This window comes from Crinia signifera, unplaced genomic scaffold, assembly GCF_055691185.1.
Source record: "Crinia signifera unplaced genomic scaffold, ASM5569118v1 HAP2_SCAFFOLD_105, whole genome shotgun sequence".
Lineage (NCBI taxonomy): Eukaryota > Metazoa > Chordata > Amphibia > Anura > Myobatrachidae > Crinia > Crinia signifera.
The window spans coordinates 107,065-120,370 of NW_028141999.1; the positions used below are offsets into that span (position 1 = coordinate 107,065).

The 13,306-nt window shown below is 39.5% G+C and overlaps 18 non-coding genes and 11 pseudogenes across 18 annotated transcripts; all 29 read right to left on the reverse strand.

Annotated features, from left to right (window-relative positions):
- Positions 1-42: 42 nt before the first annotated feature.
- Positions 43-161, reverse strand: LOC146052087 (5S ribosomal RNA; annotated as a pseudogene).
- Positions 162-507: 346 nt separating this feature from the next.
- LOC146051768 (5S ribosomal RNA) lies at positions 508-626 on the reverse strand. Its single transcript, XR_014466957.1, has one exon. It is a non-coding gene; the product is annotated as a 5S ribosomal RNA (ribosomal RNA).
- A 345-nt stretch (positions 627-971) lies between these two features.
- On the reverse strand, positions 972-1,078 carry LOC146052126 (5S ribosomal RNA; annotated as a pseudogene).
- Positions 1,079-1,423: 345 nt separating this feature from the next.
- LOC146051934 (5S ribosomal RNA) lies at positions 1,424-1,542 on the reverse strand. Its single transcript, XR_014467107.1, has one exon. It is a non-coding gene; the product is annotated as a 5S ribosomal RNA (ribosomal RNA).
- Positions 1,543-1,887: 345 nt separating this feature from the next.
- LOC146051955 (5S ribosomal RNA) lies at positions 1,888-2,006 on the reverse strand. Its single transcript, XR_014467126.1, has one exon. It is a non-coding gene; the product is annotated as a 5S ribosomal RNA (ribosomal RNA).
- Positions 2,007-2,352: 346 nt separating this feature from the next.
- LOC146052020 (5S ribosomal RNA) lies at positions 2,353-2,471 on the reverse strand (annotated as a pseudogene).
- A 345-nt stretch (positions 2,472-2,816) lies between these two features.
- LOC146052014 (5S ribosomal RNA) lies at positions 2,817-2,935 on the reverse strand. The gene has a single exon (XR_014467180.1). It is a non-coding gene; the product is annotated as a 5S ribosomal RNA (ribosomal RNA).
- Positions 2,936-3,281: 346 nt separating this feature from the next.
- On the reverse strand, positions 3,282-3,400 carry LOC146051769 (5S ribosomal RNA). Its single transcript, XR_014466958.1, has one exon. It is a non-coding gene; the product is annotated as a 5S ribosomal RNA (ribosomal RNA).
- A 345-nt stretch (positions 3,401-3,745) lies between these two features.
- LOC146052056 (5S ribosomal RNA) lies at positions 3,746-3,864 on the reverse strand (annotated as a pseudogene).
- A 346-nt stretch (positions 3,865-4,210) lies between these two features.
- Positions 4,211-4,329, reverse strand: LOC146052098 (5S ribosomal RNA; annotated as a pseudogene).
- A 346-nt stretch (positions 4,330-4,675) lies between these two features.
- On the reverse strand, positions 4,676-4,794 carry LOC146051838 (5S ribosomal RNA). Its single transcript, XR_014467021.1, has one exon. It is a non-coding gene; the product is annotated as a 5S ribosomal RNA (ribosomal RNA).
- Positions 4,795-5,139: 345 nt separating this feature from the next.
- On the reverse strand, positions 5,140-5,258 carry LOC146052088 (5S ribosomal RNA; annotated as a pseudogene).
- Positions 5,259-5,604: 346 nt separating this feature from the next.
- Positions 5,605-5,723, reverse strand: LOC146051770 (5S ribosomal RNA). Its single transcript, XR_014466959.1, has one exon. It is a non-coding gene; the product is annotated as a 5S ribosomal RNA (ribosomal RNA).
- A 345-nt stretch (positions 5,724-6,068) lies between these two features.
- LOC146052129 (5S ribosomal RNA) lies at positions 6,069-6,175 on the reverse strand (annotated as a pseudogene).
- Positions 6,176-6,520: 345 nt separating this feature from the next.
- Positions 6,521-6,639, reverse strand: LOC146051935 (5S ribosomal RNA). The gene has a single exon (XR_014467108.1). It is a non-coding gene; the product is annotated as a 5S ribosomal RNA (ribosomal RNA).
- A 345-nt stretch (positions 6,640-6,984) lies between these two features.
- Positions 6,985-7,103, reverse strand: LOC146051957 (5S ribosomal RNA). Its single transcript, XR_014467128.1, has one exon. It is a non-coding gene; the product is annotated as a 5S ribosomal RNA (ribosomal RNA).
- A 346-nt stretch (positions 7,104-7,449) lies between these two features.
- Positions 7,450-7,568, reverse strand: LOC146052021 (5S ribosomal RNA; annotated as a pseudogene).
- Positions 7,569-7,913: 345 nt separating this feature from the next.
- LOC146052012 (5S ribosomal RNA) lies at positions 7,914-8,032 on the reverse strand. The gene has a single exon (XR_014467178.1). It is a non-coding gene; the product is annotated as a 5S ribosomal RNA (ribosomal RNA).
- Positions 8,033-8,377: 345 nt separating this feature from the next.
- Positions 8,378-8,496, reverse strand: LOC146051893 (5S ribosomal RNA). Its single transcript, XR_014467070.1, has one exon. It is a non-coding gene; the product is annotated as a 5S ribosomal RNA (ribosomal RNA).
- A 344-nt stretch (positions 8,497-8,840) lies between these two features.
- Positions 8,841-8,949, reverse strand: LOC146052104 (5S ribosomal RNA; annotated as a pseudogene).
- Positions 8,950-9,294: 345 nt separating this feature from the next.
- LOC146052004 (5S ribosomal RNA) lies at positions 9,295-9,413 on the reverse strand. The gene has a single exon (XR_014467171.1). It is a non-coding gene; the product is annotated as a 5S ribosomal RNA (ribosomal RNA).
- Positions 9,414-9,757: 344 nt separating this feature from the next.
- Positions 9,758-9,866, reverse strand: LOC146052125 (5S ribosomal RNA; annotated as a pseudogene).
- A 345-nt stretch (positions 9,867-10,211) lies between these two features.
- Positions 10,212-10,330, reverse strand: LOC146051887 (5S ribosomal RNA). The gene has a single exon (XR_014467064.1). It is a non-coding gene; the product is annotated as a 5S ribosomal RNA (ribosomal RNA).
- Positions 10,331-10,676: 346 nt separating this feature from the next.
- On the reverse strand, positions 10,677-10,795 carry LOC146051850 (5S ribosomal RNA). The gene has a single exon (XR_014467032.1). It is a non-coding gene; the product is annotated as a 5S ribosomal RNA (ribosomal RNA).
- Positions 10,796-11,140: 345 nt separating this feature from the next.
- On the reverse strand, positions 11,141-11,259 carry LOC146051975 (5S ribosomal RNA). Its single transcript, XR_014467144.1, has one exon. It is a non-coding gene; the product is annotated as a 5S ribosomal RNA (ribosomal RNA).
- Positions 11,260-11,604: 345 nt separating this feature from the next.
- Positions 11,605-11,723, reverse strand: LOC146051771 (5S ribosomal RNA). Its single transcript, XR_014466960.1, has one exon. It is a non-coding gene; the product is annotated as a 5S ribosomal RNA (ribosomal RNA).
- A 345-nt stretch (positions 11,724-12,068) lies between these two features.
- Positions 12,069-12,187, reverse strand: LOC146052018 (5S ribosomal RNA). The gene has a single exon (XR_014467183.1). It is a non-coding gene; the product is annotated as a 5S ribosomal RNA (ribosomal RNA).
- Positions 12,188-12,532: 345 nt separating this feature from the next.
- LOC146052105 (5S ribosomal RNA) lies at positions 12,533-12,641 on the reverse strand (annotated as a pseudogene).
- A 345-nt stretch (positions 12,642-12,986) lies between these two features.
- On the reverse strand, positions 12,987-13,105 carry LOC146051805 (5S ribosomal RNA). The gene has a single exon (XR_014466991.1). It is a non-coding gene; the product is annotated as a 5S ribosomal RNA (ribosomal RNA).
- Positions 13,106-13,306: the final 201 nt, after the last annotated feature.

Here is a 13,306-nt window from a genome sequence, read left to right on the forward strand (position 1 = left end):
AAATAGCTAGAGAATAAAAACAATTTGACAGTAATGTGAAAAAACCTACAGCACCTGGTGTTCCCATGTGGTCTCCCACCCAAGTACTAACCAGGCCCAACACTGCTTAGCTTATAAGATCAGATGATATTTGGCCTATCCAATGTGGTATGGCTGTAGGTGAGATACAGGCACTTTTTTGCCCTCTTCTACTTCTATCACCAGGTAAGCTAATAAAAAAAGTTTCCTAACTTTATTGGCTTACTGAAAAAAATCATGTGTTGGTAATGTAAAAAGACCTACAGGACATGATATTAGCAGGGGGTCTTAAATTAAACTACTAAAGAGGCTCAACACTGTTTAGCTGCCAAAAGCAGTTGGAATTGGGCCTAAACAGTGTGGTAAGTCTTTAGGTGATTGCTATTGTGTCTGTTTGACCTCTTCCAAATGTCTGTGCTGGCAATAAAAAGAAAAAGTTTCCAATTTAAATAGCTAGAGAATAAAAACAATTTGCCAGTAATGTGAAAAAACCTACAGCACCTGGTGTTCCCATGTGGTCTCCCACCCAAGTACTAACCAGGCCCAACATTGCTTAGCTTCCAAGATCAGACGAGATTGGGCCTATCCAATGTGGTATGGCTGTAGGGGAGATACGGGCACTTTTTTGCCCTCTTCTACTTCTATCACCAGGTAAGCTAATACAAAAGTTTACTAACTGTATTGGCTTACTGAAAAAAATCATGTGTTGGTAATGTAAAAAGACCTACAGGACATGATATTAGCAGGGGGTCTTAAATTAAACTACTAAAGAGCCTCAACACTGTTTAGCTGCCAAAAGCAGTTGGAATTGGGCCTAAACAGTGTGGTAAGTCTTTAGGTGATGACTATTGTGTTTGTTTTACCTCTTCCAAATGTTAGTGCTGGCAATAAAAAGAAAAAGTTTCCAATTTAAATAGCTAGAGAATAAAAACAATTTGCCAGTAATGTGAAAAAACCTACAGCACCTGGATTTCCCATCCAAGTACTAGCCAGGCCCAACACTGCTTAGCTTATAAGATCAGATGAGATTGGGCCTATCCAATGTGGTATGGCTGTAGGTGAGATACAGGCACTTTTTTGCCCTCTTCTACTTCTATCACCAGGTAAGCTAATAAAAAAGTTTCCTAACTGTATTGGCTTACTGAAAAAAATCATGTGTTGGTAATGTAAAAATACCTACAGGACATGATATTAGCAGGGGGTCTTAAATTAAACTACTAAAGAGGCTCAACACTGTTTAGCTGCCAAAAGCAGTTGGAATTGGGCCTAAACAGTGTGGTAAGTCTTTAGGTGATGGATATTGTGTCTGTTTTACCTCTTCCAAATGTCAGTGCTGGCAATAAAAAGAAAAAGTTTCCAATTTAAATAGCTAGAGAATAAAAACAATTTGCCAGTAATGTGAAAAAACCTACAGCACCTGGTGTTCCCATGTGGTCTCCTACCCAAGTACTAACCAGGCCCAACACTGCTTAGCTTCCAAGATCAGACGAGATTGGGCCTATCCAATGAGGTATGGCTGTAGGTGAGATCCAGGCACTTTTTTGCCCTCTTCTACTTCTATCACCAGGTAAGCTAATAAAAAAGTTACCTAACTGTATTGGCTTACTGAAAAAAATCATGTGTTGGTAATGTAAAAAGACCTACAGGACATGATATTAGCAGGGGGTCTTAAATTAAACTGCTAAAGAGCCTCAACACTGTTTAGCTGCCAAAAGCAGTTGGAATTGGGCCTAAACAATGTGGTAAGTCTTTAGGTGATGGATATTGTGTCTGTTTTACCTCTTCCAAATGTCAGTGTTGGCAATAAAAAGAAAAAGTTTCCAATTTAAATAGTTAGAGAATAAAAACAATTTGCCAGTAATGTGAAAAAACCTACAGCACCTGGTGTTCCCATGTGGTCTCCCACCCAAGTACTAACCAGGCCCAACACTGTTTAGCTTCCAAGATCAGACAAGATTGGGCCTATCCAATGTGGTATGGCTGTAGGTGAGATACAGGCACTTTTTTGCCCTCTTCTACTTCTATCACCAGGTAAGGTAATACAAAAGTTTCCTAACTGTATTGGCTTACTGAAAAAAAATCATGTGTTGGTAATGTAAAAAGACCTACAGGACATGATATTAGCAGGGGGTCTTAAATTAAACTACTAAAGAGGCTCAACACTGTTTAGCTGCCAAAAGCAGTTGGAATTGTGCCTAAACAGTGTGGTAAGTCTTTAGGTGATGGCTGTTGTGTCTGTTTGACCTCTTCCAAATGTCTGTGCTGGCAATTAAAAGAAAAAGTTTCCAATTTAAATAGCTAGAGAATAAAAACAATTTGCCAGTAATGTGAAAAAACCTACAGCACCTGGTGTTCCCATGTGGTCTCCCACCTAAGTACTATCCAGGCCCAACACTGCTTAGCTTCCAAGATCAGACAAAATTGGGCCTATCCAATGTGGTATGGCTGTAGGTGAGATACAGGCACTTATTTGCCCTCTTCTACTTCTATCACCAGGTAAGCTAATAAAAAAGTTTCCTAACTGTATTGGCTTACTGAAAAAAATCATGTGTTGGTAACGTAAAAAGACCTACAGGACATGATATTAGCAGGGGGTCTTAAATTAAACTACTAAAGAGGCTCAACACTGTTTAGCTGCCAAAAGCAGTTGGAATTGGGCCTAAACAGTGTGGTAAGTCTTTAGGTGATGGCTATTGTGTCTGTTTTACCTCTTCCAAATGTTAGTGCTGGCAATAAAAAGAAAAAGTTTCCAATTTAAATAGCTAGAGAATAAAAACAATTTGACAGTAATGTGAAAAAACCTACAGCACCTGGTGTTCCCATGTGGTCTCCCACCCAAGTACTAACCAGGCCCAACACTGCTTAGCTTATAAGATCAGATGAGATTTGGCCTATCCAATGTGGTATGGCTGTAGGTGAGATACAGGCACTTTTTTGCCCTCTTCTACTTCTATCACCAGGTAAGCTAATAAAAAAAGTTTCCTAACTTTATTGGCTTACTGAAAAAAATCATGTGTTGGTAATGTAAAAAGACCTACAGGACATGATATTAGCAGGGGGTCTTAAATTAAACTACTAAAGAGGCTCAACACTGTTTAGCTGCCAAAAGCAGTTGGAATTGGGCCTAAACAGTGTGGTAAGTCTTTAGGTGATTGCTATTGTGTCTGTTTGACCTCTTCCAAATGTCTGTGCTGGCAATAAAAAGAAAAAGTTTCCAATTTAAATAGCTAGAGAATAAAAACAATTTGCCAGTAATGTGAAAAAACCTACAGCACCTGGTGTTCCCATGTGGTCTCCCACCCAAGTACTAACCAGGCCCAACATTGCTTAGCTTCCAAGATCAGACGAGATTGGGCCTATCCAATGTGGTATGGCTGTAGGGGAGATACGGGCACTTTTTTGCCCTCTTCTACTTCTATCACCAGGTAAGCTAATACAAAAGTTTCCTAACTGTATTGGCTTACTGAAAAAAATCATGTGTTGGTAATGTAAAAAGACCTACAGGACATGATATTAGCAGAGGGTCTTAAATTAAACTACTAAAGAGCCTCAACACTGTTTAGCTGCCAAAAGCAGTTGGAATTGGGCCTAAACAGTGTGGTAAGTCTTTAGGTGATGGCTATTGTGTCTGTTTTACCTCTTCCAAATGTTAGTGCTGGCAATAAAAAGAAAAAGTTTCCAATTTAAATAGCTAGAGAATAAAAACAATTTGACAGTAATGTGAAAAAACCTACAGCACCTGGTGTTCCCATGTGGTCTCCCACCCAAGTACTAACCAGGCCCAACACTGCTTAGCTTATAAGATCAGATGAGATTTGGCCTATCCAATGTGGAATGGCTGTAGGTGAGATACAGGCACTTTTTTGCCCTCTTCTACTTCTATCACCAGGTAAGCTAATAAAAAAAGTTTCCTAACTTTATTGGCTTACTGAAAAAAATCATGTGTTGGTAATGTAAAAAGACCTACAGGACATGATATTAGCAGGGGGTCTTAAATTAAACTACTAAAGAGGCTCAACACTGTTTAGCTGCCAAAAGCAGTTGGAATTGGGCCTAAACAGTGTGGTAAGTCTTTAGGTGATTGCTATTGTGTCTGTTTGACCTCTTCCAAATGTCTGTGCTGGCAATAAAAAGAAAAAGTTTCCAATTTAAATAGCTAGAGAATAAAAACAATTTGCCAGTAATGTGAAAAGACCTACAGCACCTGGTGTTCCCATGTGGTCTCCCACCCAAGTACTAACCAGGCCCAACACTGCTTAGCTTCCAAGATGAGACGAGATTGGGCCTATCCAATGTGGTATGGATATGGGTGAGATACATGCACTTTTTTGCCCTCTTCTACTTCTATCACCAGGTAGGCTAATAAAAAAGTTTCCTAACTGTATTGGCTTACTGAAAAAAATCATGTGTTGGTAATGTAAAAAGACCTACAGGACATGATATTAGCAGGGGGTCTTAAATTAAACTACTAAAGAGGCTCAACACTCTATAGCTGCCAAAAGCAGTTGGAATTGGGCCTAAACAGTGTGGTAAGTCTTTAGGTGATGGCTATTGTGTCTGTTTGACCTCTTCCAAATGTCTGTGCTGGCAATAAAAAGAAAAAAGTTTCCAATTTAAATAGCTAGAGAATAAAAACAATTTTCCAGTAATGTGAAAAAACCTACAGCACCTGGTGTTCCCATGTGGTCTCCCACCCAAGTACTAACCAGGCCCAACACTGCTTAGCTTCCAAGATCAGACGAGATTGGGCCTATCCAATGTGGTATGGCTGTAGGGGAAATACAGGCACTTTTTTGCCCTCTTCTACTTCTATCACCAGGTAAGCTAATAAAAAAGTTTCCTAACTGTATTGGCTTACTGAAAAAAAACATGTGTTGGTAATGTAAAAAGACCTACAGGACATGATATTAGCAGGGGGTCTTAAATTAAACTACTAAAGAGCCTCAACACTGTTTAGCTGCCAAAAGCAGTTGGAATTGGGCCTAAACAGTTTGGTAAGTCTTTAGGTGATGGCTATTGTGTCTGTTTTACCTCTTCCAAATGTTAGTGCTGGCAATAAAAAGAAAAAGTTTCCAATTTAAATAGCTAGAGAATAAAAACAATTTGACAGTAATGTGAAAAAACCTACAGCACCTGGTGTTCCCATGTGGTCTCCCACCCAAGTACTAACCAGGCCCAACACTGCTTAGCTTATAAGATCAGATGATATTTGGCCTATCCAATGTGGTATGGCTGTAGGTGAGATACAGGCACTTTTTTGCCCTCTTCTACTTCTATCACCAGGTAAGCTAATAAAAAAAGTTTCCTAACTTTATTGGCTTACTGAAAAAAATCATGTGTTGGTAATGTAAAAAGACCTACAGGACATGATATTAGCAGGGGGTCTTAAATTAAACTACTAAAGAGGCTCAACACTGTTTAGCTGCCAAAAGCAGTTGGAATTGGGCCTAAACAGTGTGGTAAGTCTTTAGGTGATTGCTATTGTGTCTGTTTGACCTCTTCCAAATGTCTGTGCTGGCAATAAAAAGAAAAAGTTTCCAATTTAAATAGCTAGAGAATAAAAACAATTTGCCAGTAATGTGAAAAAACCTACAGCACCTGGTGTTCCCATGTGGTCTCCCACCCAAGTACTAACCAGGCCCAACATTGCTTAGCTTCCAAGATCAGACGAGATTGGGCCTATCCAATGTGGTATGGCTGTAGGGGAGATACGGGCACTTTTTTGCCCTCTTCTACTTCTATCACCAGGTAAGCTAATACAAAAGTTTACTAACTGTATTGGCTTACTGAAAAAAATCATGTGTTGGTAATGTAAAAAGACCTACAGGACATGATATTAGCAGGGGGTCTTAAATTAAACTACTAAAGAGCCTCAACACTGTTTAGCTGCCAAAAGCAGTTGGAATTGGGCCTAAACAGTGTGGTAAGTCTTTAGGTGATGACTATTGTGTTTGTTTTACCTCTTCCAAATGTTAGTGCTGGCAATAAAAAGAAAAAGTTTCCAATTTAAATAGCTAGAGAATAAAAACAATTTGCCAGTAATGTGAAAAAACCTACAGCACCTGGATTTCCCATCCAAGTACTAGCCAGGCCCAACACTGCTTAGCTTATAAGATCAGATGAGATTGGGCCTATCCAATGTGGTATGGCTGTAGGTGAGATACAGGCACTTTTTTGCCCTCTTCTACTTCTATCACCAGGTAAGCTAATAAAAAAGTTTCCTAACTGTATTGGCTTACTGAAAAAAATCATGTGTTGGTAATGTAAAAATACCTACAGGACATGATATTAGCAGGGGGTCTTAAATTAAACTACTAAAGAGGCTCAACACTGTTTAGCTGCCAAAAGCAGTTGGAATTGGGCCTAAACAGTGTGGTAAGTCTTTAGGTGATGGATATTGTGTCTGTTTTACCTCTTCCAAATGTCAGTGCTGGCAATAAAAAGAAAAAGTTTCCAATTTAAATAGCTAGAGAATAAAAACAATTTGCCAGTAATGTGAAAAAACCTACAGCACCTGGTGTTCCCATGTGGTCTCCTACCCAAGTACTAACCAGGCCCAACACTGCTTAGCTTCCAAGATCAGACGAGATTGGGCCTATCCAATGAGGTATGGCTGTAGGTGAGATCCAGGCACTTTTTTGCCCTCTTCTACTTCTATCACCAGGTAAGCTAATAAAAAAGTTACCTAACTGTATTGGCTTACTGAAAAAAATCATGTGTTGGTAATGTAAAAAGACCTACAGGACATGATATTAGCAGGGGGTCTTAAATTAAACTGCTAAAGAGCCTCAACACTGTTTAGCTGCCAAAAGCAGTTGGAATTGGGCCTAAACAATGTGGTAAGTCTTTAGGTGATGGATATTGTGTCTGTTTTACCTCTTCCAAATGTCAGTGTTGGCAATAAAAAGAAAAAGTTTCCAATTTAAATAGTTAGAGAATAAAAACAATTTGCCAGTAATGTGAAAAAACCTACAGCACCTGGTGTTCCCATGTGGTCTCCCACCCAAGTACTAACCAGGCCCAACACTGTTTAGCTTCCAAGATCAGACAAGATTGGGCCTATCCAATGTGGTATGGCTGTAGGTGAGATACAGGCACTTTTTTGCCCTCTTCTACTTCTATCACCAGGTAAGGTAATACAAAAGTTTCCTAACTGTATTGGCTTACTGAAAAAAAATCATGTGTTGGTAATGTAAAAAGACCTACAGGACATGATATTAGCAGGGGGTCTTAAATTAAACTACTAAAGAGGCTCAACACTGTTTAGCTGCCAAAAGCAGTTGGAATTGTGCCTAAACAGTGTGGTAAGTCTTTAGGTGATGGCTGTTGTGTCTGTTTGACCTCTTCCAAATGTCTGTGCTGGCAATTAAAAGAAAAAGTTTCCAATTTAAATAGCTAGAGAATAAAAACAATTTGCCAGTAATGTGAAAAAACCTACAGCACCTGGTGTTCCCATGTGGTCTCCCACCTAAGTACTATCCAGGCCCAACACTGCTTAGCTTCCAAGATCAGACAAAATTGGGCCTATCCAATGTGGTATGGCTGTAGGTGAGATACAGGCACTTATTTGCCCTCTTCTACTTCTATCACCAGGTAAGCTAATAAAAAAGTTTCCTAACTGTATTGGCTTACTGAAAAAAATCATGTGTTGGTAACGTAAAAAGACCTACAGGACATGATATTAGCAGGGGGTCTTAAATTAAACTACTAAAGAGGCTCAACACTGTTTAGCTGCCAAAAGCAGTTGGAATTGGGCCTAAACAGTGTGGTAAGTCTTTAGGTGATGGCTATTGTGTCTGTTTGAACTCTTCCAAATGTCTGTGCTGGCAATAAAAAGAAAAAGTTTCCAATCTAAATAGCAAGAGAATAAAAACAATTTGCCAGTAATGTGAAAAAACCTACAGCACCTGGTGTTCCCATGTGGTCTCCCACCCAAGTACTAACCAGGCCCAACACTGCTTAGCTTCCAAGATCAGACAAGGTTGGGCCTATCCAATGTGGTATGGCTGTAGGTGAGATACAGGCACTTTTTTGCCCTCTTCTACTTCTATCACCACGTAAGCTAATACAAAAGTTTCCTAACTGTATTGGCTTACTGAAAAAAATCATGTGTTGGTAATGTAAAAAGACCTACAGGACATGATATTAGCAGGGGGTCTTAAATTAAACTACTAAAGAGGCTCAACACTGTTTAGCTGCCAAAAGCAGTTGGAATTGGGCCTAAACAGTGTGGTAAGTCTTTAGGTGATGGCTATTGTGTCTGTTTGACCTCTTCCAAATGTCTGTGCTGGCAATAAAAAGAAAAAGTTTCCAATTTAAATAGCTAGAGAATAAAAACAATTTGCCAGTAATGTGAAAAAACCTACAGCACCTGGTGTTCCCATGTGGTCTCCCACCCAAGTACTAACCAGGCCCAACACTGCTTAGCTTCCAAGATCAGACAAGATTGGGCCTATCCAATGTGGTATGGCTGTAGGTGAGATACAGGCACTTTTTTGCCCTCTTCTACTTCTATCACCAGGTAAGTTATAAAAAAGTTACCTAACTGTATTGGCTTACTGAAAAAAATCATGTGTTGGTAATGTAAAAAGACCTACAGGACATGATATTATCAGGGGGTCTTAAATTAAACTACTAAATAGCCTCAACACTGTTTACCTGCCAAAAGCAGTTGGAATTGGGCCTAAACAGTGTGGTAAGTCTTTAGGTGATGGATATTGTGTCTGTTTTACCTCTTCCAAATGTCAGTGCTGGCAGAAAAAAGAAAAAGTTTCCAATTTAAATATCTAGAGAATAAAAACAATTTGCCAGTAATGTGAAAAAACCTACAGCACCTGGTGTTCCCATGTGGTCTCCCACCCAAGTACTATCCAGGCCCAACACTGCTTTGCTTCCAAGATCAGGCCTATCCAATGTGGTATGGCTGTAGGTGAGATACAGGTACTTTTTAGCCCTCTTCTACTTCTATCACCAGGTAAGCTAATACAAAAGTTTCCTAACTGTATTGGCTTACTGAAAAAAATCATGTGTTGGTAATGTAAAAAGACCTACAGGACATGATATTAGCAGGGGGTCTTAAATTAAACTACTAAAGAGGCTCAACACTGTTTAGCTGCCAAAAGCAGTTGGAATTGGGCCTAAACAGTGTGGTAAGTCTTTAGGTGATGGCTATTGTGTCTGTTTGACCTCTTCCAAATGTCTGTGCTGGCAATAAAAAGAAAAAGTTTCCAATTTAAATAGCTAGAGAATAAAAACAATTTGCCAGTAATGTGAAAAAACCTACAGCACCTGGTGTTCCCATGTGGTCTCCCACCCAAGTACTAACCAGGCCCAACACTGCTTAGCTTCCAAGATCAGACGAGATTGGGCCTATCCAATGTGGTATGGCTGTAGGTGAGATACAGGCACTTTTTTGCCCTCTTCTACTTCTATCACCAGGTAAGTTATAAAAAAGTTACCTAACTGTATTGGCTTACTGAAAAAAATCATGTGTTGGTAATGTAAAAAGACCTACAGGACATGATATTATCAGGGGGTCTTAAATTAAACTACTAAATAGCCTCAACACTGTTTACCTGCCAAAAGCAGTTGGAATTGGGCCTAAACAGTGTGGTAAGTCTTTAGGTGATGGATATTGTGTCTGTTTTACCTCTTCCAAATGTCAGTGCTGGCAATAAAAAGAAAAAGTTTCCAATTTAAATATCTAGAGAATAAAAACAATTTGCCAGTAATGTGAAAAAACCTACAGCACCTGGTGTTCCCATGTGGTCTCCCACCCAAGTACTATCTAGGCCCAACACTGCTTTGCTTCCAAGATCAGGCCTATCCAATGTGGTATGGCTGTAGGTGAGATACAGGTACTTTTTAGCCCTCTTCTACTTCTATCACCAGGTAAGCTAATACAAAAGTTTCCTAACTGTATTGGCTTACTGAAAAAAATCATGTGTTGGTAATGTAAAAAGACCTACAGGACATGATATTAGCAGGGGGTCTTAAATTAAACTACTAAAGAGGCTCAACACTGTTTAGCTGCCAAAAGCAGTTGGAATTGGGCCTAAACAGTGTGGTAAGTCTTTAGGTGATGGCTATTGTGTCTGTTTGAACTCTTCCAAATGTCTGTGCTGGCAATAAAAAGAAAAAGTTTCCAATCTAAATAGCTAGAGAATAAAAACAATTTGCCAGTAATGTGAAAAAACCTACAGCACCTGGTGTTCCCATGTGGTCTCCCACCCAAGTACTAACCAGGCCCAACACTGCTTAGCTTCCAAGATCAGACGAGGTTGGGCCTATCCAATGTGGTATGGCTGTAGGTGAGATACAAGCACTTTTTTGCCCTCTTCTACTTCTATCACCAGGTAAGCTAATAAAAAAGTTTCCTAACTGTATTGGCTTACTTAAAAAAAATCATGTGTTGGTAATGTAAAAAGACCTACAGGACATGATATTAGCAGGGGGTCTTAAATTAAACTACTAAAGCGGCTCAACACTGTTTAGCTGCCAAAAGCATTTGGAATTGGGCCTAAACAGTATGGTAAGTCTTTAGGTGATGGCTATTGTGTCTGTTTGACCTCTTCCAAATGTCTGTACTGGCAATAAAAAGAAAAAGTTTCCAATTTAAATAGCTAGAGAATAAAAACAATTTGCCTGTAATGTGAAAAAACCTACAGCACCTGGTGTTCCCATGTGGTCTCCCACCCAAGTACTAACCAGGCCCAACACTGCTTAGCTTCCAAAATCAGACGAGATTGGGCCTATCCAATGTGGTATGGCTGTAGGTGAGATACAGGCACTTTTTTGCCCTCTTCTACTTCTATCACCAGGTAAGCTAATAAAAAAGTTTCCTAACTGTATTGGCTTACTGAAAAAAATCATGTGTTGGTAATGTAAAAAGACCTACAGGACATGATATTAGCAGGGGGTCTTAAATTAAACTACTAAACCAGCTCAACACTGTTTAGCTGCCAAAAGCAGTTGGAATTGGGCCTAAACAGTGTGGTAAGTCTTTAGGTGATGGCTATTGTGTCTGTTTGACCTATTCCAAATGTCTGTACTGGCAATAAAAAGAAAAAGTTTCCAATTTAAATAGCTAGAGAATAAAAACAATTTGCCTGTAATGTGAAAAAACCTAGAGCACCTGGTGTTCCCATGTGGTCTCCCACCCAAGTACTAACCAGGCCCAACACTGCTTAGCTTCCAAGATCAGACGAGATTGGGCCTATCCAATGTGGTATGGCTGTAGGTGAGATACAGGCACTTTTTTGCCCTCTTCTACTTTTATCACCAGGTAAGCTAATAAAAAAGTTTCCTAACTGTATTGGCTTACTGAAAAAAATCATGTGTTGGTAATGTAAAAAGACCTACAGGACATGATATTAGCAGGGAGTCTTAAATTAAACTACTAAAGAGGCCCAACACTGTTTAGCTGCCAAAAGCAGTTGGAATTGGGCCTAAACAGTGTGGTAAGTCTTTAGGTGATGGCTATTGTGTCTGTTTGACCTCTTCCAAATGTCTGTGCTGGCAATAAAAAGAAAAAGTTTCCAATTTAAATAGCTAGAGAATAAAATTAATTTGCCAGTAATGTGAAAAAACCTACAGCACCTGGTGTTCCCATGTGGTCTCCCACCCAAGTACTAACCAGGCCCAACACTGCTTAGCTTCCAAGTTCAGACGAGATTGGGCCTATCCAATGTGGTATGGCTGTAGTTGAGATACAGGCACTTTTTTGCCCTCTTCTACTTCTATCACCAGGTAAGCTAATAAAAAAGTTTCCTAACTGTATTGGCTTACTGAAAAAAATCATGTGTTGGTAATGTAAAAAGACCTACAGGACATTATATTAGCAGGGGGTCTTAAATTAAACTACTAAAGAGGCTCAACACTGTTTAGCTGCCAAAAGCAGTTGGAATTGGGCCTAAACAGTTTGGTAAGTCTTTAGGTGATGGCTATTGTGTCTGTTTGACCTCTTCCAAATGTCTGTGCTGGCAATAAAAAGATAAAGTTTCCTATTTAAATAGCTAGAGAATAAAAACAATTTGCCAGTAATGTGAAAAAACCTACAGCACCTGGTGTTCCCATGTGGTCTCCCACCCAAGTACTAACCAGGCCCAACACTGCTTAGCTTCCAAGATCAGACGAGATTGGGCCTATCCAATGTGGTATGGCTGTAGGTGAGATACAGGCACTTTTTTGCCCTCTTCTACTTCTATCACCAGGTAAGCTAATAAAAAAGTTTTCTAACTGTATTGGCTTACTGAAAAAAATCATGTGTTGGTAATGTAAAAAGACCTACAGGACATGATATTAGCAGGGAGACTTAAATGAAACTACTAAAGAGGCCCAACACTGTTTAGCTGCCAAAAGCAGTTGGAATTGGGCCTAAACAGTGTGGTAAGTCTTTAGGTGATGGATATTGTGTCTGTTTTACCTCTTCCAAATGTCAGTGCTGGCAATAAAAAGAAAAAGTTTCCAATTTAAATATCTAGAGAATAAAAACAATTTGCCAGTAATGTGAAAAAACCTACAGCACCTGGTGTTCCCATGTGGTCTCCCACCCAAGTACTATCCAGGCCCAACACTGCTTTGCTTCCAAGATCAGGCCTATCCAATGTGGTATGGCTGTAGGTGAGATACAGGTACTTTTTTGCCCTCTTCTACTTCTATCACCAGGTAAGCTAATACAAAAGTTTCCTAACTGTATTGGCTTACTGAAAAAAATCATGTGTTGGTAATGTAAAAAGACCTACAGGACATGATATTAGCAGGGGGTCTTAAATTAAACTACTAAAGAGGCTCAACACTGTTTAGCTGCCAAAAGCAGTTGGAATTGGGCCTAAACAGTGTGGTAAGTCTTTAGGTGATGGCTATTGTGTCTGTTTGAACTCTTCCAAATGTCTGTGCTGGCAATAAAAAGAAAAAGTTTCCAATCTAAATAGCTAGAGAATAAAAACAATTTGCCAGTAATGTGAAAAAACCTACAGCACCTGGTGTTCCCATGTGGTCTCCCACCCAAGTACTAACCAGGCCCAACACTGCTTAACTTCCAAGATCAGACGAGGTTGGGCCTATCCAATGTGGTATGGCTGTAGGTGAGATACAGGCACTTTTTTGCCCTCTTCTACTTCTATCACCAGGTAAGCTAATAAAAAAGTTTCCTAACTGTATTGGCTTACTGAAAAAAATCATGTGTTGGTAATGTAAAAAGACCTACAGGACATGATATTAGCAGGGAGTCTTAAATTAAACTACTAAAGAGGCCCAACACTGTTTAGCTGCCAAAAGCAGTTGGAAT